General features: G+C 40.6%; 1 pseudogene; it reads left to right on the top strand.

Annotated features, from left to right (window-relative positions):
- Window positions 1-1,843: 1,843 nt before the first annotated feature.
- Window positions 1,844-20,342, top strand: part of LOC136322643 (probable ATP-dependent RNA helicase DDX52) — a 31,432-nt pseudogene continuing 12,933 nt past the window's right edge.

Here is a 20,342-nt window from a genome sequence, read left to right as displayed (position 1 = left end):
TGCCGCCCAAGTCAGTCTTTTCCTTAGGTCTTGGTGAGCTTCCCACATCCTCCCCAGCTCATCATGACTGATGTGATTTCCTCTTGTCCTTGAAATCTCCTTATTTTCATTACCCTTTTTACTATTGTTCCCAGTTTACCAGTATTTTACTTGTAATGCCCATATTATCTATCCTTATTTATCTTTTTAGCTCATCACTTCATTCCTTTACCTCCACTCTCCCACTTTTGTTCCAATTTCTTTTACAGCAATGTGGTCACGGTGCAGCAGAGTGTAGTGTCTCGAGGACACCTTAAATGCCACCTCCTCATGCAGAGACTACTCAAGCTCAGCAGTCAACCTCTCTTGAGGTCACAGTTTAATTGTGAACCTGGGGCTCTGTCAACCCACAGCCTCTTGAAAAGGCTGAACAACCTGCAGCAGACTACAGCTCCTGCAGAACACCCTGAGGTGGCACTTTCACATCTGGATTTTCTTCAAAGTCCGCAGCTAAGCTTGCCTGAAATCATGGTATTATATAATTTTCTGTGTAAACAGACCAGCCCAACTACTGTCTTCTATAATTGAAGAGAAAGCCACCACGAGTGTGTGTAACCTCTACTCCTGCAGGAATGAGGTTCTGTCCTGAGTGGCTTTCTGCCCAAAGCAGACTCTTAGAGCGTGCCTGTGCTGCTACAGTGACACCTTTACGGCCTTGTAAGTTTCCCGTATCCTCATTTGTTCTCTGCATTCTGCTGCACAAGGCAGTGTTATCCTTAGATCTTCGGGAGCTTCCCACATCCTCCCCAGCTCATCTTGACTGATGCGATTTTCTCTTATTCGTGTGGTCTTCTTTTTTTTTTTTTTTTTTTTTAGATTTTATTTATTCATTTATAGAGAGGAGAGAGAGAGAGAGAGAGAGAGAGAGAGAGAGAATGGGGGAGGAGCAGGAAGCATCAACTCCCATATGCGCCTTGACCAGGCAAGCCCAGGGTTTCGAACCGGCAACCTCAGTGTTTCCAGGTTGACGCTTTATCCACTGCGCCACCACAGGTCAGGCTCGTGTGGTTTTCTTTTCTTCATTACGCTTCTTACTATTCATTCCCATTTACTAGTATTTTACTAGTAATTTCCCATATTATGTATCTGGTTTTTTTTTCTTTTGTGAATCTGGAAACGGGGAGGCAGTCAGACAAATTCGGGACTGCTCCCGCTGGAAATTCACCGGGCATGCCCACCAGGGGACGATCCTCCGCCCATTTGGGGTGTTGCCCTGTGGAGACCAGAGCCTCTCTAGTGCCTGAGGCAGGGGCCACAGAGCCATTCTCAGCACCCGGGAAAACTTTTCTTCAATGGAGTTTGGGCTGCGTCAGGGGAAGAGAGAGTCAGAGAGGAAAAAGAGGGGTAGGGGTGGAGAAGCATTTGGGCGCTTCTCCTGTGTGCCTTTGCCTGGAATCGAGCCTTGGACTTCTGCACGCCAGGTCGACGCTCTGGCACTGAGCCAACCGGCCAGGGCCCATATTATCTTTCTTTATTCATCGTTTTAGCCCATCACTTCTTTCCTTAACCTCAACTCTCCCACTTTTGATGCATTCCTTTCACAGCAATGTGGCCAACCTGCAGCAGACTCCAGTGTCTCTAGGACACCCGGAATGACACCTCCTCATCGAGAGACTGCTCAAGCTCAGTAGTCAACCGCTGCTCAGGTCACAGTTCAATCTTTGGACCTGGTGCTCAGTGTCAACCCACATCCTATGGAGGAGGATGCACAACCTGCAGCAGACTAGTTTGTCCAGAGCACCCTAAGGTGTCACTTTCACATCTGAATTTTTTTCAAAGTTTGAAATGAAGCTTTCCTGGCGTCATGGAAGGTATTATATAATTATCTCTGGATCCAGACCAGCCTGACTACTGTCTTTTACAACTAAAGAGAAAGGCAGCACGGGTGTGTGTAACCTCTACTCCTGCAGGAATGAGACGCTGTCCTGAGTTGCTTTTGGCCCAAAGCATACTCTTCGCGCGTGCCTGTGCTGCAGCTGAGCACCGACAGTGTTACCCTTACCGCCTTGTAAGTTTCCAGTATCCTCATTTGTTCTCTGCATCCTGCCGCACAATGCTGTCTTTTACTGAGATTGTCCTGAGCTTCCCACATCTTGCCCAGCTCATCTTGACTGACGTGGCTTTTTTTTGGTGCACTATCCCTTATCTTCATTATACTTCTTGCTATTGTTCCTTCACCCATCACTAGTCTTTTACTTATAATTGCCTTGTTTTTTTTTCTTTATTCGTTTTTGTAGGGCAGCTGTGTTAGGCTTGCTCGCAGGGTTACCAGCTGCAAGAATTTTGCCTCATTGGTATGTGAGTGCGTGGCTGCGCCATGTGTGTATATGGCCTGTATACGGCTCTGGGTGCTTGCGATTGAGAGGCTGGGGATTGTGGATAGCAGGTTGCCTGCCTGCCACTCTGGGAGCCATTCTTGCTGTTTGTTTGCTGGAGTAGAGGTTTTCTCCTGTTGTATGCTTGTCTGCTGTTGTGAGACTTTTTTAAACGGAATGGCCCAATTCTTTTCAACTTTGCAGGATCCCCCAGCAATTCCCATTTGGGGGTTGCTTGAATCCACCGAGCTGACCTCAGCGCCCAGGGCCAACACTGAAACCAGTCGAGCCCCTGGCTATTAGAGAGCAAGAGAGAAGGGGAGAGGGAGGGGAAGAGAAGCAGATGGTTACTTCTCATGTGTGCCCTCTCTGGGGATCGAACCCCGGGCATCTCTACACCGGGCTGATGCTCTATCTACAAAGCCAACCAACAAGCGCCATCTTTTCTTTTTTCATATTTATGTTCTAAATGGTTGTTTGGATATAGAAAAGATGGCTGCCTCATTGAAACATCTTTTTGTTAAGTAGTTTTTTAATTAATCTCTTGGTTTTCAAGTATACAGTCATCTACATATTACATGGCTGAAATAACTAACAAAAGGAAGAGAATGAGCCTCAGAGCTCTGATTTCGCCAATGTAGAACCTGTCTCACTTTTTATAATTTTTGTACTTTCTGTTACTTTTATCGGGTTGCAACAGCCAGTAGTTTTCCTTTGTTTAGCGTGAGGATGTAGCGTGTTTGCTACACCGTCGAATGTTGCACTTAAAATCTTTTAATTTTAAAAATACATTTTAGAAATTACTTCAGAAGAAGATGATTCTATTATACAGTGGATTATATCATCTGTGGAAGCAAAGATTGAAGATAAAAGTTAAGAGAAAATAAAGTAACTATAGGAAAGTTGAATCATATCAGAAATGAAAAGGTTAAAAAAAAAATCTTAGCCCCAATTTCTGACCTAGTGACTTTTTCACTGCCCTTGGGATATTTAATTGATAAAAGGGAGTAGTATGGTTTTGTTAAAATAGAAGATTAATTAGTTTGAATTCTACTTTAACCCTTTGAGTAGTGAGTTTTTTTCATGCTCACTGATCCCTGGGAGTGAGTTTTTTTCAAAAATGAAATTAGTTACAGTTATAGTTTTATTAAAGTCATGCTTGTTTGATAACCAATTTATGGAGACAAGAAGAACATACAGTTGCCTTTTTTTAATGTTGCCTTACACATTTTTAAAAAGAAAATTTTTGTTATCTCATGCAATTCTCACATACCTTCCGTCTGTACATAAAGAAGTATTGTTATTAGCAGAATCTCAAATGTGTGCTCGCATATGATGATATTCTTAGGACAGTTTATAGGTATTTCTATTTATTCCTTACGTGTAAAAAATTTTCAAACTGGTATTCCTCAAAACATGGATGCAGCAAAGTGGTTCGTTACGTTCAGTGCACACCACCCTGTGTCCCTCTGTTTACGTCCCTTCTTGTAGTGTGCTGACATATGAAGCATTTTCGTTGTGGCTTATCCTTTGAGGCCGTTGCAAGGACTAGCTTTAGGAAGTGCCACCCTGAAAGACGAAGGCTGTCTCCTACTGACGATGATCGGCCTCCTCTGGGTGATTTCCTGTGTTTCACAGACTCCTCCAAAAGCTGATCCATGAGCTTCAGTCTGAAGTCACATAGCTGTAGTCTTCACCTGATTCACAGTGTGTGAGTTCAAAGCAGCAATGTCAGTTTCATGAAAAAAGTTTTATATACCATTTTATGGTTTTTCTTACATTTCCTGTGAAGCTTATTTGCATATCAGCCTTGTCAGTCAAACCCACATTCTAATTATATCTAACCACACTTAGTGGCTTGGTAATGCTTTGCCCAGTAGTGTAATCACTTATGCCAGTTTTAATCATGAAGTCCTCATGAACTGTAGTTAGCATGTTGACCTCTCTTTTGTCACGCCGTCTTTGAGCTCACATGATTGTACTATGTCTTGAGATGCATTCACCCTTTTTTATATTCTCCAGCTCAAAGTTTAAAGATGTACATGTATGATCGTACTCTGGGTGGTCAGGAGGCATGAGGATGTACACGAATGTTCATACTACTCAAAGGGTTAATGAAAATTTAAAGTGTTTGTGCCTTTAAATTCTTAAGTTTAGAATTTTGACATTTGAATAGATCAATAATATATAATTCTTGAAAAATTTTATAGATATAAATATTATTATAGTACATATGTTATTTAATTCTTCACCTGTTCAAGTCAGGCTCACAGGTTTAGAAGAATTTCCTCTGAGAGGAATTTGAGAGTTAGAATTTTTAAGAAACCTACTTTATAGCTTGGGACTATGTGGGACTAGAACACGGAAGAAACAACAAGCCACTGTCATATCTGCTGCTCACATGCTATGTTGTAGATCAGGGGTCCCCAAACTACGGCCCACAGGCCACATGCGGCCCCCTGAGGCCATTTATCCGGCCCCCGCCGCACTTCCAGAAGGGGCACCTCTTTCATTGGTGGTCAGTGAGAGGAGCATAGTTCCCATTGAAATACTGGTCAGTTTGTTGATTTAAATTTACTTGTTCTTTATTTTAAATATTGTATTTGTTCCTGTTTTGTTTTTTTACTTTAAAATAAGATATGTGCAGTGTGCATAGGGATTTGTTCATAGTTTTTTTTTTATAGTCCGGCCCTCCAACGGTCTGAGGGACAGTGAACTGGCCCTCTGTGTAAAAAGTTTGGGGACCCCTGTTGTAGATGGAGAACAGTGTTCGACTTACTTCAGTGACCCAGGATCCAGAACTTGGCTGTCTCTGGGTCAGAGAATGGGAAATCACAGACCAAATCAACACCACTTTTGGCACTCAGTTTTAAGAAGTAGAGTGTAGAGTAAATTATCAGAAAGCACTGGCCCTTGTAGGATACGTGCCATATAATGAAAACAGATGCAATCAGTGCCTACTTTCTAGAAGTTTATATAAGATTATAGATTATGACTCTGACAGTAGGAAATTAGTATAAATAACATTCATAACATTGATACATTAATATGAAGAAAGTATATCTCATTGTTACGAAGGTCTCCTGTCTATGAAAGGACATGTGATGTACCTAATACTTGTATGTTTAGGGCTTCGAATTTAATCAGAAAGTTTTATATGCTACTAAAGCTTATCCTCAGCTGTTGCTTTATAATATCTGACAGTATTTTTTACCATATCCATGGAGAACCCTTTCTTTCACTTTTCAGATAAACTTTTTGCGTAACAAACACAAAATTTACATCCAAGGAACTGATCTTCCTGACCCAATTGCTACGTTACAGCAACTTGAACAGGAATGTAAAATCAATTCCCGACTGCTTCAGAACATTCTGGGTGGAGGCTTCCAGATGCCTACGCCCATCCAAATGCAAGCCATTCCAGTTATGCTGCATGTGAGTATGAAGGTTTAGTATGCCTCTAACATTCTTTCTTGTGTTTCCTTACTCTCTTTTCTCTGTCTTTGAAATCTTCCTTTCTACCTCATCCCTTCCTCTGTTGAGTTCCTTACCTTGCTTTTAAGGTGTTTCTCCAGTGTGTGTGCCTTCATAAAACTTGTCCTGATCACTACAGCTAGATGTGATTTTTTTTTTTTTTTTTTACCAATACTCCACTATCACCCTGGTCTCCATGGTATTGTGTTTTTTTCTTGCAAAATTTGTCTTATACTTCACACTACCATGTATTTGCACTAATTATATTTATCTTTTCCTTTTACTAGAGCATAAACACTCTGAGGATAGGGACGATGTTGTTTATTCATCCATGATTTAGTTTATAATTTCCAGGAACTATTTTAGAAATACAGAATTTTTGTACTAACCTAATATTTCCCCCCAATACTATTTATTATTGCAGTATACTTTACATATAATAAAATACATGGATTTTAAGGGCACAGTTTAGTGAGTTGCAGTGATGCATATCCTATGTACTCATCTCCCCAGTGAAGAATGTAACACCTCTGTTACCCCAGAAAATTCTTGTGCCCTTTCCATTCTTCCCTCATCCCACCCCTGCCCAGAGGTAACCACTCTTCTGATTTCAATTGCCATATATTAGATTTGTCTCTAGAATGTCATGGAAGTGGAATTATTCATTATTTATTCTTTCATTTCTGGTTTCTTTTACTCTTCATACTGTTTTTGAGATTCGTGTTGTTACTGAGTAGTAGTCTGTTGTATGAATGTATCACGATTTGCATACCTACTTGTTGATAGATGAGTGAACCTAAATATTTGGAAATTTTTTTCTAATATTTCTTTTTGTAGTGATGAGAGCTGACTTTTTTCCCCTACATAACCAAGGTGGCCTTCAGTTCTGGTAGTCATAAGATACCATACTGGTTCTTTTCATTTTCTTCGGGAACTAAAATGAGAATACATTTGAATGATGTTACTGACACAAAAGTAAATTTGCTTTTAATTTTTTTTGAAGATTATTTCTGTCATGACTTAAGCTCAAAGCTTTAAAAATCATAGTAACTTACTGAAGAGTGGAACCTGTTAATTACTCTGTCACTCAGGTTATCATCACTTTTTATTTCTTTCAGCCATTTTGTTACTTATTACACCTTACCTGGGGATTGAGCAGAACAACTATCAGGACAAAAAGTTGGTTTTGTAATTTTGTTTTGATACATAGTTTAGTGGGAACGAACAATTGAAATAATAGAGCCTGGCCTGTGGTGGCGCAGTGGACAAAGCACTGACCCAGAACACTGAGGTCGCCAGTTTGAAACCCTGGGCTTGCCTGGTCAAGGCACTTACGACAGGTAACTACTACAAGTTGATGCTTCCTGCTCCCCCTCCTCTCTCTCTTTCTAAAGTCAATCTAAAAATAAATCAATCTCTAAATAAAATCTAAAAATTAAAAAAAATGAAAATAATTAAGATTCTGGACTGTTTTTGGATTTTAGTTACATTCTTTCCCCTGTTGAAATGGATCCACAGGCAGTACTGAGAAACTCCGTTGGGGTGGTAGTGGCAGGAGAGTATTATATTAGAAAAGTGGATGTGGGAGAAGTAAGCAGAGTGATAACATGAATGATTGGATTTAGCACATATGTTTTATTTGTTCTTTGTTTGGTTGGTACTATTTGACCAGGCTCTGAAAAATTTGTGTAGTTTTCCTTGTATTTAATATACTCTGTTTTTAGGGTTGAGAACTTCTGGCTTCTGCTTCTACTGGGTCTGGAAAGACATTGGCTTTCAGCATTCCCATTTTAATGCAACTGAAACAACCCACCAATAAAGGCTTCAGAGCCCTGATTATATCACTAACACGAGAACTTGCCAGCCAGGTATGAGCTGTAGCGTCAGTCATCTTTCTTATTTGAGGACAATAAAAACTCTCAAAAGAGTAAGGCTGTGTTTTTGTCATGGTCAAGTATTCTGTACAGAGCACACTTTAGGTATATATTTTATTGCATATGGGCAAATCTTTTCTAAAACATGATTTTAACATTTGTGCTTTGGCAAATGCTTAAAGATTCTTAAATTTGAAAGGCTATATTAGCTAGGTGCTCTAAAATTTATTTTTCTAGCCTAGAAAAATGAAAACTTGCCTAAGTTTTTGAGAAAGTAAAACTTTACAGTCATCTGCCCCACCCTCCAATGTGCTTAATGTAAAATACATGTCAAGTATGAAATACCTTTATAACAGGACTATATTCTGAAAACAATACAATATGTAACAGTTTGGAAGAGTTTGGGTTTTATGTCTTGGAACTCTTACTAGACCTGAAGAAACTACTGAATCTTACTAGTCACTGAAGTTCAAGACTGCTGAGATTCCAGGTTAATCGGCACATTATTACAGGTTTAATTTCAGGTATTTATGGAGTGGTAAAGGATTTGTTAACATAAAAGAGATACATCTCATCCAAGTAATTTAGCAGGTAATGTTTTTGTCATTTTCTGTTTTAGATTCACCAGGAGTTAGTACAAATATCTGAGGGGACAGGATTCAGGATACACATAATCCACAAAGCAGCAGTTGCAGCCAAGAAATTTGGACCAAAGTCATCTAAGAAATTTGGTAAGGGATTCATGTTTGAGATGTAGAGCATGAAAGGAAATTTAGAAATTACAAATACCGTAACCGACACCTAAGCGTTTGTAAAGTGTAGTCATGCATAGAATTTATTTGATTTTAGATATGCTACAAGAGATCTCCCCTTTCCCACCCAGTTATAGAAATATATACAGTGGTACCTTGAGATACAAGCAGACCAAAATACAAAAATATTAAGATACAAGTTGTGACTTGGTTCATATTTTTGTTCAAGATCCAAGCAAAATTCCAAGATACGAGTTGTAATTCGGGAAGCTGCTGCTAGTTGGCGTGTTGGCACAAGGGTCCAGTATCAGCAGCACAACACCAGCATCTCGTTCTTTCTCACATGTTACCGGCAGTATCAAGTCAAATCTCATGCGCTATATTCGTTCTTGCATCATTTTTGCATTTTTTACTAACTTTTTTTTTTAATAATTTTATTTTTTTAATGGGGCAACATCAATAAATCAGGATACATATATTCAAAGATAACAAGTCCAGGTTATCTTGTCTTTCAATTATGTTGCATACCCATCACCCAAAGTCAGATTCTCCTCTGTCATCTTCTATCTAGTTTTCTTTGTCCCCCTTCCCCTCCCCCTTTCCCTCTCCCTTTACCCCCTCCCCCCGTAACCACCACACTCTTATCAATGTCTCTTAGTTTCACTTTTATGTCCCACCAATGTATGGAATAATGCAGTTCCTGTTTTTTTCTGATTTACTTATTTCACTTCGTATAATGTTATCAAGATCCCACCATTTTGCTGTAAATGATCTGATGTCATCATTTCTTATGGCTGAGTAGTATTCCATAGTGTATATGTGCCACATCTTCTTTATCCAGTCATCTATTGAAGGGCTTTTTGGTTGTTTCCATGTCCTGGCCACTGTGAACAATGCTGCAATGAACATGAGGCTGCATGTGTCTTTACGTATCAATGTTTCTGAGTTTTTGGGGTATATACCCAGTAGAGGGATTGCTGGGTCATAAGGTAGTTCTATTTTCAGTTTTTTGAGGAACCACCATACTTTCTTCCATAATGGTTATACTACTTTACATTCCCACCAACAGGGGATGAGGGTTCCTTTTTCTCCACAGCCTCTCCAATATTTGCTATTACCTGTCTTGTTAATAATAGCTAATCTAACAGGTGTGAGGTGGTATCTCATTGCAGTTTTGATTTGCATTTCTCTAATAACTAAAGAAGATGAGCATCTTTTCATATATCTGTTGGCCATTTGTACTCTTCCTGGGAGAAGTGTCTGTTCATGTCCTCTTCCCATTTTTTTATTGGATTGTGTGTTTGTTTGTTGTTGAGTTTTATGAGTTCTTTGTATATTTTGGATATTAGGCCCTTATCCGAGCTGTTGTTTGAAAATATCATTTCCCATTTAGTTGGCTTTCTGTTTTGTTATCAGTTTCTCTTGCTGAGCAAAAACTTCTTAGTCTGATGTAGTCCCATTCATTAATTTTTGCCTTAACTTCTCTTGCCATTGGAGTCAAATTCATAAAATGCTCTTTAAAACCCAGGTCCATGAGTTTAGTACCTAAGTCGTCTTCTATGTACTTTATTGTTTCAGGTCTTATGTTTAGATCTTTGATCCATTTTGAGTTAATTTTAGTACAGGGGGACAAACTGTAGTCCAGTGTCATTCTTTTGCATGTGGCTTTCCAGTTTTCCCAGCACCATTTACTGAAGAGGCTTTCTTTTCTCCATTGTGTGTTCTTGGCCCCTTTATCAAAAATTATTTGACTATATATATGTGGTTTTATTTCTGGACTTTCTATTCTGTTCCATTGGTCTGAGTGTCTACTTTACTGCCAATACCATGCTGTTTTGATTGTCGTGGCCCTATAATATAGTTTGAAGTCAGGTATTGTTATGCCCCCAGCTTCATTCTTTTTCTTTAGGATTGCTTTGGCTATCCGGGGTTTTTTATACTTCCATATAAATCTGATGATTTTTTGCTCTATTTCTTTAAAAAATGTCATTGGGAATTTCTCTAAAAACTGAAAATCGAACTGCCTTTTGACCCAGCTATTCCACTTTTAGGAATATACCCCAAGGACACCAAAGAATGGCTCGAAAAGGAGAAATGCACCCCCATGTTTGTGGCAGCATTGTTCACAATAGCGAAGATCTGGAAACAACCCAAGTGTCCGTCAGAGGACGAGTGGATTAAAAAGCTTTGGTACATATATACTATGGAGTACTACTCAGCCATAAGAAATGATGACATCGGATCCTTTACAATAACATGGATGGACCTTGATAACATTATACAGAGCGAAATAAGTAAATCAGAAAAAAAACTAAGAACTACATGAATCCATACATAGAAGGGACATAAAAATGAGACTCAGAGACATGAACAAGAATGTGATGGCAACGGTTGGGGGGTGGGGGGAGGGGGGATGGGGTGAAGAAGGAGAGAGGGGTTGGGGGAGGGGAGGGGCACAAGGAAAACCAGATAGAAGGTGACATAAGACAGTTTAACTTTGGGGGAGGGGTATACAGCACAATCAAATGTCAAAATAATCTAGAGATGTTTTCTCAACATATGTACCCTGATTTATCAATGTCACTGCATTAAATTTAATAAATAAATTTTAAAAAAGTCATTGGAATTTTGATGGGAATTGCATTAAATTTGTATATTGCTTTGGGTAATATGGCCATCTTGATTATATTTATTCTTCCTAACCAAGAACAAGGAATATTCTTCCATCTCATTATATCTTTTTCGATTTCTCTTAACAATGGTTTATAGTTTTCATTATATAAGTCCTTTACATTCTTTGTTATGTTTATTCCTAAGTATTTTATTTTTTTATTGCAATCGTGAAGGGGATTATTCTTTTGAGTTCGTTCTCAGTTGTTTCTTGTTGGCATATAGAAAGGCTATTGACTTCTGTATGTTAATTTTGTATCCTGCGACCTTACTGTATTGGCTTATTGTTTGTAGTAGTCTTTTTGTGGATTCTTTGGGGTTTTCGATGTATAGGATCATATCATCTGAAAAAAGTGATACCTTTACTTCTTCTTTTCCAATATGGATGCCTTTTATTTCTTTGTCTTGTCTGATTGCTCTGGCTAGAACCTCTAGTACCACATTAAATAAGAGTGGAGAGAGTGGACAACCCTGTCTTGTTCCTGATTTAAGGGGGAAAGCCTTTAGTTTAGTGCCATTTAATATGATGTTAGCTGATGGTTTATTATATATGGCCTTTGTCATGTTGAGATATTTTCCTTCTATACCCATTTTGTTGAGAGTCTTAAACATAAAATTGTGTTGTATTTTATCAAAAGCCTTTTCTGCGTCTATTGATAAGATCATGTGGTTTTTGTTCTTTGTTTTGTTGATACGGTGTATTACGTTAACCGTTTTACGTATGTTGAACCATCCTTGAGATTCTGGGATGAATCCCACTTGATCATGATGTATTATTTTTTTAATATGTTGTTGTATTCGATTTGCTAGTATTTTAGTATTTTAGCATCTGTATTCATTAGAGATATTGGTCTGTAGTTTTCTTTTTTTGTGCCATCCTTGCCTGGTTTTGGTATGAGGGTTATGTTGGCCTCATAAAATGTGTTTGGAAGTATTGCTTCTTCAATTTTTTTGGAAGACTTTGAGTAGAATAGGAACCAAGTCTTCTTTGAATGTTTGATAAAATTCGCTGGTATAGCTGTCAGTGCCTGGACTTTTATTTTTTAATGGTTTTTTCTATTTCTTCTCTACTAATAGGTCTGTTTAGGCTTTCTGCTTCTTCTTGACTCAGTCTAGGAAGGTTGTATTGTTCTAGAAATTTATCCATTTCTTCTAGATTGTTGAATTTAGTGGCATAAAGTTTTTCATAGTATTCTACAATAATTCTTTGTATATCTACGGTGTCCATGGTGATTTCTCCTCCTTCATTTTGGATTTTGTTTATATGAGTTCTTTCTCTTTTTTCCTTGGTAAGTCTTGCCAAGGGTTTGTCAATTTTGTTGATCTTTTCAAAGAACCAGCTCTTTGTTCTATTAATTTTTTCTATAGTTTTACTGTTCTCTATTTCATTTATTTCTGCTCTGATTTTTATTATCTCCTTTCTTCAGCTGGTTTTGGGTTGTCTTTGTTCTTCTTTTTCTAGTTCCTTAAGGTGGGAAGTTAAGTGGTTCACTTGGGCTCTCTCTTGTTTGTTCATATATGCCTGAAGTGATATGAACTTCCCTCTTATCACTGCTTTTGCTGCATCCCATAGATTCTGATATGTCGTATTGTCATTTTCATTAGTCTGTATATATCTTTTGATCTCTGCACTTATTTCTTCTTTGACCCATTCATTTTTTAAAAGTATGTTTTTTAGTTTCCACATTTTTGTGGGATTTTTTTCCTCTTTTTCAGTTGAATTCTAGTTTCAAGGCTTTATGATCAGAAAATATGCTTGGTACAACTTCGATTTTTCTGAATTCGCTGATGTTTTTGTGGTCCAAAGTATGGTCAATTCTTGAGAATGATCCATGTACACTAGAGAAAAATGTATACTCAGTCACTTTGGGATGAAATGTCTTGTAGATGTCTATCATATCCAGGTGCTCTAGTGTTTTGTTTAAGGCCACTATATCTTTGTTGATTCTCTGTTTGGATGACCGATCTAGAGCCATCAGCAGTGTATTGAGGTCTCCAAGTATGACTGTATTTTTGTCAGTTTTTGTTTTAAGGACAATAAGTAGCTGTCTTATATATTTTGGTGCTCCTTGATTTGGTGCATATATATTAAGAATTGTTATGTCTTCTTGATTCAGTGTCCCCTTAGTCATTATGAAATGGCCATTTTTGTCTCTGAGTACTTTTGTTGTCTTGTAGTCAGCATTATCCGATATGAGTATTGCTATGCCTGCTTTTTTTTGGATGTTATTTGCTTGGAGTATTGTTTTCCAGCCTTTCACTTTGAATTTGTTTTTATACTTGTTACTTAGATGAGTTTCCTGTAGGCAGCATACAGTTGGATTTTCTTTTTTAATCCATTCTGCTACTCTGTGTCTTTTTATTGGTGAGTTTAATCTGTTTACATTTAGTGTAATTATTGACACTTGTGAGTTCCCTATTGCCATTTTATAGATTGCTTTCTGTTAGTTTTATGACTTGTTTGATCCTTCTCTTTCGTTTTTCTATCTTTTGTTTTTATTTGGTTGTATTCCATACATCTTTCCTCTGTTGCTATCTTTTTTATCTCATGTGCATCTGTGGTGGTTTTTTCAATGGTTGTTACCTTTAAGTAATGAAAAGGATTCCTGCCCTGTTCATTGTAGCGCACTATTTTGTGAGTACTTTTGCACTCCATCATCCTTTGCTACTGTTAATCTCCATCTTCTCCCCCTCTTTCTTTTTGTTGTTGTCACAGTTTAAATTTGGTTTTATTGTGTTCTTCTTGGAGCTTTTACTTGTGGCTTTATTTTTTTTGTTGTTCTTTGTATCGATTGGAAAACCCCCTTTAGTAATTCCTGGAGTGGGGGTTTTCTGATGATAAATTCCCTCATCTTTTCTGTATCTGTGAATGTTTTTATTTCTCCTTAATATTTGAAGGATAGCTTTGATGGGTATAGTATTCGTGGCTGAAAGTTCCTCTCTTTCAGGACTTTAAATATTGGGGTCCACTCTCTTCTAGCTTGTAGAGTTTCTGCTGAGAAATCTGATGATAATCTAATGGGCCTTCCTTTATATGTTGTATTCTTCTTCTTTTCCCTGGCTGCCTTGAGAATTTTTTCTTTGCCGTTGGTTTGTGCCAATTTCATTATGATGTGCCTTGGAGTAGGTTTGTTGGGGTTAAGAAAACTCGGAGTTCTGTTTGCTTCATGAATTTGAGTCTTTAGTTCTTTCCACAGGCTTGGGAAGTTCTCATCTATTATTTGTTTGAGTACGTTCTCCATTCCATTTTCTTTCTCTTCTCCCTCTGATATACCTATTATTCTTATGTTATTCTTTCTGATGGAGTCAGATAATTCTTGTAGGGCTATCTCATTTTTTTAAATTTTTGAGTCTCTTTCTTCTTCTCTCTGTTGTGCCTCAAGTTGCTTGTCTTCTATTTCACTAATCCTCTCTTCTATCTGGCCTGTTCTATTAGCTAAGCTTGTTACCTCGTTTTTCAGCTCGTGAATTGAGTTTTTCATCTCTGTTTGATTTTTTTTTTCTTTTTGCATTTTTTTGAAGCTGGAAACAGGGAGAGACAGTCAGACTCCCGCATGCGCCCGACCGAGATCCACCCGGCACGCCCACCAGGGGCGACGCTCTGCCCACCAGGGGGCGATGCTCTGCCCATCCTGGGCGTCGTCTTGTGTGCCCTGGCCAGGAATCGAACCCGGGTCCTCTGCACGCTAGGCCGACGCTCTACCGCTGAGCCAACCGGCCAGGGCTGATTTGTTTTTATAGTTTCAATTTCCTTGGAAATATATTCTTTGTGTTCATTGAGTTGTTTTCTTTCTTTTTCTTTTTTTTGTATTTTTCTGAAGCTGGAAACAGGGAGAGACAGTCAGACAGACTCCCGCATGCGCCCGACCGGGATCCACCCGGCACGCCCACCAGGGGCGACGCTCTGACCACCAGGGGGTGATGCTCTGCCCCTCCAGGGCATCGCTCTGTTGCGACCAGAGCCACTCTAGCGCCTGGGGCAGAGGCCGAGGAGCCATCCCCAGCGCCCGGGCCATCTTTGCTCCAATGGAGCCTTGGCTGCGGGAGGGGAAGAGAGAGACAGAGAGGAAGGAGGGGAGGGGATGGAGAAGCAAATGGGCGCTTCTCCTATGTTCCCTGGCTGGGAATCGAACCCGGGTCCCCCGCACGCCAGGCCGACGCTCTACTGCTGAGCCAACCCGCCAGGGCCCATTGAGTTGTTTTCTGAGCTCCCTAAATTGCCTTTCTGTCTTTTCTTGTATATCTCTGAGTATTTTTAGGATTTCTATCTTGAATTCTCTGTCATTTAGCTCCAAGGTTTCCAATGTATTAAATTTTTTCTCCATAGATTTTTCCTCATCTATCTCTTTCTTTTGTATCCATGATATTCGATTTTCTCTTCCTTAATGGCATCTGAGGGTGGTTTTGTTGATGGTATTAATGAGATTTAATAAAGAATTAAAAGTTAAAAAAATAAAAAATCGAAAAAAGTTGTTTTTTAAAAAAATTAATAATGAAATAAAAATAAAATAAAATAAAAAATTTTAAAAAACGAAATAATTCCCCCCCCTCCTTTTTTCCTCTCCTCTCCTCTCTCCTCTTTCTTGAGAAAATCTTGTGGTGAACTGTGAATTATATTGTATTAAATAGAACAAACAATTCCTGTAATGGAGGGCCTGAATTGGGGAAAAGTAATAAAGGGGCAAAAAAATAATAATAATAATAAATAAATAAATAAAAGGGGGGTATGGACCCACAAAAAGCAAATAAGGAAAAAATTTGGATCAAGAATAAAATGATTTGTGTTTAGGTGTTGGTTGACGATAAGAGTTATGAGAGGAATAAGAGGGAAACAGAAAAATGGGAGGACAAATTTAAAAATTACTATTGTATTTAGTGGAACAAGAGCTTGATAAAATGGAGAGCCAGGGATGGGAGCACTGCTAGTGAGTGAAAAAGGTGAAGTAAAAACCCCCCAAAATGCCACAAACATAAGTTTGAGTCCCAGATAAGATAATTTGTTCGTTATTGAGGTTTGAATGAGAGGAGACGTAAAGGAGAAAGGAAGAAAGTAATATAGAGGGAGAAAAGAAAGAGAGAGAGAAAAAAAGAGGGAACCACTAAAAGAAGAAAAAAGAGAGAGAGAGTTAAGGGTTTTGGAGTGCAACCCTCATAGAGAGAAAGGAAGAGGAAAGAAAAGATAATGGGAGATGTAACACTTATGGGTAGTGTAGTTTAAGGAGAGGAGAGAATAAGACCGGTAGAGAGTTAAACGACTAAATTGGAGGAGGAAAAAAAAAATCAAGGATGAAGATAAGAGAAACAAACGAACATATAAAAAAATGGGATAGGTTATAAAGTCTGCGGATTATTCTTGATTTTGAGAGTTATCTTCTTGCTTTTTCTTTTCTCTCCCTCTTCCTGGTTGGTGTCTCTGTACCCCGTGTTTTGCCCCTTTGGCACGCTCAGGTAGAGGTTTGCAGTTGATAAGTCTCTATGGTGATGTCATATATTGTGCTTTAGTCTCGCTGGCAGTCGAGGCTCATTAGCATTTATAGGCTCCGACAGTGAGAGAGTCTGTGTTCCTGGAGCCTCTCTCCTAGTCTTTCCTTCCTCAATTACTAGCCTAATAATCCAGCTATGGGGTTGCTGCTGCCTCTGCCTGGATAGTAAGAGGCTCAAAGAGCTGGCCACTCCCCACTCTATTCCTACTCAGCACAGGGCTCTGGGTAAGGCTCAGTCAGTCAGAGCTGCTAGCATAATCAGCTAGGGCTTCCTCCCACTCAAAGACCTCTGGCTCTGCCACTCTGTCTGGTAACACGGTGGGCACCCACTCCTGGGGCGCTTGGAGGAAACTCTCGCCACTATCTGTGCACGCAGACCAGGATGTCAGGCCAGAAGTCTCGTCCTCTGAGTGAAACCCCCCGCCCGCACTGAAAAGTTTCAGCGTTGGAATTGGCTCTCGCTCCGTCCCTGTGTGCGGCTTTTTCAAGGCGCTGGGGTGGCCTGAGACTCCGCCCTCAGCCCACACAAAGGCCCCTGACTCTGCCGCTCCATGGGATAACACAGGCTCCCACTCCTGAGATGCTGGGAGGAGTCTCTTGCCCACACTTCGTGTGCGCCGACCAGGATATCAGGCCAGCCGCCTCACCCTCTGAGCAAAACCCCTCCCACACGGACAAGTTCAGTGTTGGAATTAGTTCTCGCTCCCTTCCCATGCGCGGCTCCCTCAGGGCGCTGGGGCAGCCCGAGATTCCGCCTTTGGCCCACACAAAGGCCCCCAACTCTGCCCCTCTGTGGGATAACACAGGCGGGCACTGCCGAGGCACTCAGAGGAATCTCTCGCTCACTATCTGCACACACAGACCAGGATATCAGACCAGCGGCCTCACCCTCTGAGTGAAACCCCCTCCTGCATGGAAAAGTTCCAGCGTTGGAATTAGTTCTCACTCCCTCCCCATGCGCGGCACCCCCAGGGCGCTAGGGCGGCACGGAGATTCCACTTTTGGCCCACACAAATGCCTCTGACTCTGCCTCTCTGTGGGACAACACGGGCGCACACTCCCGGGGCTTTGGAAGGAATCTCTCGCCCACTATCTGCGTGCGCCGACCAGGAGATCGGGTAAAATGGCTGCCCCGCTTGTCTTTCTTTGGGTTTGGTGCGAGTGTTAGCTGTATTGCCTGGGTTGTCACAGAAACAGTTTTTCCTTGGCTTGGATCTCCGTGCCACAGCCTGGTTCAGCCGTTTGTGCCGCGGCCTGGATCTATTCACCCCCTTTGCCCGCCTTAGTTTCTATATTCTCAGTTTCCAGTGAAAGCCACCCTGTTTAGGTTAGTGAGGAAGGTGGAGCATTTCTTACTCCCTATTTCCTTCGGGGTTTGGTTATATAGTTAGCCAATTTTTCGCTCGGTCATACCTTTGGGTGTATTGCGAAACATCTGGAGGCTCCAAGGATAGGTTTTTCTGTTTCTGGTTGAAGATCTTGTTGAGTTTTGGGGGAGATTTATCAGTATCGCTTCCTACCCTGCCATTACTCTGACGTCATCCCCTTTACTAACTTTTTTTGTGTGATATTATGGGGCCAAAGAAAGTGAGTGTAAAGGACAGTGGTGAGAAGAAAAAGAGAATGATGTCGATAGAAGTAAAGCAAGGAATAATGGAAAAACATGAGCGTGGTGTACAAGTGATTGAACTGGCAAGGCTGTACGACCGCAATACATCTACAATTTGTACCATCCTTAAACAAAAAGATGCCATCAAAAGCGTAAATCCAGTGAAAGGAACTACAGTTCTGTCCCAATTAAGGACAAATATCCATGGAGAAATGGAGAAGCTTCTGCTGGTGTGGGTGAAAGAGAAAGAGCTGGCAGGAGATACAGTGACAGAGACTGTAATATGTGAAAAGGTATGTATTATGTACGAAGACTTGAAGAAGAAAGAACCATCAACCTTAAAAGAGGAAGCAGAATATACATTTAAGGCAAGTCACAGCTGGTTTGAAAATTTCAAGAAAAGATCTGGGATCCACTCAGTGGTGAGGCATGGTGAAGCTGCCAGTGCTGATGTTAAGGCAGCTGAGGAGTACATCGCACATTTTGCTGCGCTTATCACAAAGGAAGGCTACATCCTCCAACAAGTGTTCAACTGTGATGAAACAGGATTGTTTTGGAAAAAAATGCCCCAGAGGACTTTCATCACTGCAGAGGAGAAGAAGCTGCCAGGCCATAAACCCATGAAGGACCGTCTGACCTTTGCATTGTGTGCAAATGCTAGCGGTAACTGTAAAGTAAAGCCACTGCTAGTGTACCATTCCGAAAATCCTCAAGCCTTTAAGATTCACAAGATTCTTAAAGAAAAACTGCAGGTTATGTGGTGCACCAATGCTAGGGCATGGGTTACACAGCACTTTTTTATTGAATGGGTAAATCTTATCTTTGGTCCTGCAGTAAAGAAATATCTTCAAAAAAATAAACTCCCCATGAAAGCATTACTAATCCTTGATAATGCTCCAGCCCACCCACCTGGTCTTGAAGATGACATTCTCGATGAGTTCAAGTTCATGAAAGTCCTCTACCTCCCACTCAACACGACTTGAATCTTGCAACCTATGGATCAGCAGGTCATTTCCAACTTTAAAAAGCTTTACACAAAGCACTTGTTCCGCCCCTGCTTTGAGGTGACTGAGAATACAGTTCTAACCCTCCGAGAGTTTTGGAAAGATCACTACAAGATCGTGATATGTTTACGCATTATTGACTTGGCATGGCACGAGGTTACAAGAAGAACCTTGAACTCAGCATGGAAAAAGTTATGGCCTGATGTTGTTGCAGACAGGGACTTCAAAGGATTCAAACCAGAGACTGAGACCGAGGTAGAAGCGTTGGAGGAGATTGTGTCCCTTGGAAAGTCGATGGGTCAGGAGGTAGATGAGGGTGATGTAAACAAGCTCATTAGGAACATGAGGGGGAACTCTCAACTGGGGAGTTAAAGGAGCTACAGATGATGCAACATACGGAGCTTCTGCAAGAGATTAGTAGTGAGGAGGAGGTAGAGTCGGAGGAAGTGATTTCTACAGTGAAATTAAAGATATGCTGGGAGAAGCTCTCAAGTTTCATTGAAAAGGATCACCCAGAAAAAGTTTCAACTGGTCATGTTCAGCACTTTTTAATGACACTTGTTTGTCACATTTCCGTAACATTTTAAAAGGCAGGCAAAAGCAAACCTCTTTGGATAGTTTTTTATTCAAAAGTCCTGCAAGTGAAAGTGCCGAAAGTGCAGCCAAAAAGGCAAAAGCAGGTGATGAAAATATGAAATGAAAAATATGTAATGTTAAGCTTAGGTTAAGTTTAAAATTAAGAAAGTGGGCCCTGGCTGGTTGGCTCAGTGGTAGAGCGTCGGCCTGGCGTGCAGAAGTCCCGGGTTTGAGTCCCAGCCAGGGCACACAGGAGAAGCGCCCATTTGCTTCTCCACCCGCCCCCCTCCTTCCTCTCTTCTCTCTCTTCCCCTCCCGCAGCCAAGGCTCCATTGGAGCAAAGATGGCCCGGGCGCTGGGGATGGCTCCTTGGCCTCTGCCCCAGGCGCTAGAGTGGCTCTGGTCACGGCAGAGTAATGCCCCGGAGGGGCAGAGCATCGCCCCCTGGTGGGCAGAGTGTCGCCCCTGGTGGGCGTGCCAGGTGGATCCCGGTCGGGCGCATGCGGGATTGTTATGCATTGATAAAGTATACATGTGTGTTTCTTA

This window comes from Saccopteryx bilineata, chromosome 2 (genome assembly GCF_036850765.1).
Source record: "Saccopteryx bilineata isolate mSacBil1 chromosome 2, mSacBil1_pri_phased_curated, whole genome shotgun sequence".
Lineage (NCBI taxonomy): Eukaryota > Metazoa > Chordata > Mammalia > Chiroptera > Emballonuridae > Saccopteryx > Saccopteryx bilineata.
Note: the sequence above shows the minus strand (reverse complement) of the source record. Positions and strands in the feature narration are given on the sequence as shown.